We start from the raw sequence: 1,207 nt of genomic DNA on the forward strand, positions 1-1,207 counted from the left end.
TCAGAAGAAAGGAGTTCTTGAAATTGATGCTCTGAATGCCATATTGGCTCAGAACAAAGTGTTGACTCAGCAAGTCAACATGATCTCTCAAAGTCTGAATGGATGGCAAAATGCATCCAACTGTACTAAAGAGGCAGCTTCTGAAGAAGCTTATGATCCTGAGAACCCTGTAATGGCAGAGGTTAATTACATGGGTGAACCTTATGGAAACACATATAACTCATCATGGAGAAATCATCCAAATTTCTCATGAAAGGATCAACAAAAGACTCAACAAGGCTTTAACAATGGTGGAAGAAATAGGCTCAGTAATAACAAGCCTTTTCCATCATCTTCTCAGCAACAGACAGAAAATTCTGAGCAGAATCTCTCTAGCTTAGCAACCATAGTCTCTGAGCTATCCAAGACCACTCTCAGTTTCATGAATGAGGCACGGTCCTCTATCAGAAATCTAGAGGCACAAGTGGGTCAGCTGATTAAAAAAGTTACTAAAACTCCTCTTAGTACTCTCCCAAGCAATACAGAAAAGAACCCAAAAAGAGAGTGCAAGGCCATCAACATAACCAAAGTGGCCGAATGCACAGAGGAGGAGGAGGACGTGAATCCCAGTGAGAAAGATCTCATGGGACGTAAAAATCCTAGTGAGAAAGACCTCCTGGGACGTCTCTCAAACAAGAAGGAGTTTTCTATTGAGGACCTAAAGGAATCTGAGGCTCATATAGAGACCATAGAGATTCCACTAAATCTCCTTCTGCCATTCATGAGCTCTGAAAACTATTCCTCCTCAGAAGAGGATGAAGATGTAACTGGAGAGCAAGTTGCTCAATATCTAGGAGCTATCATGAAGCTGAATGCCACGTTGTTTGGTAATGAGACTTGGGAAGGTGAATCCCCTTTGCTCATTAGTGAACTAGATACATGGATTCAGAAAACTCTGCCTCAAAAGAGACAAGATCCTGGTAAATTCTTAATACCCTATACCATAGGCACCATGACCTTTAACAAGGCTCTGTGTGACCTGGGGTCAGGCATAAATCTTATGCCACTCTCTGTAATGGAGAAACTGGGGATTATTAAGGTACAACCTGCCTTATTCTCACTTCAATTGGCAGACAAGTCAGTAAGACGAGCTTATGGATTAGTAGAGGACGTGTTAGTAAAGGTTGAAGGCCTTTACATCCCTGCTGATTTCATAATCTTAGACACT

The sequence above is a fragment of the Arachis duranensis genome, chromosome 3 (assembly GCF_000817695.3).
Source record: "Arachis duranensis cultivar V14167 chromosome 3, aradu.V14167.gnm2.J7QH, whole genome shotgun sequence".
Taxonomy (NCBI): Eukaryota; Viridiplantae; Streptophyta; class Magnoliopsida; order Fabales; family Fabaceae; genus Arachis; species Arachis duranensis.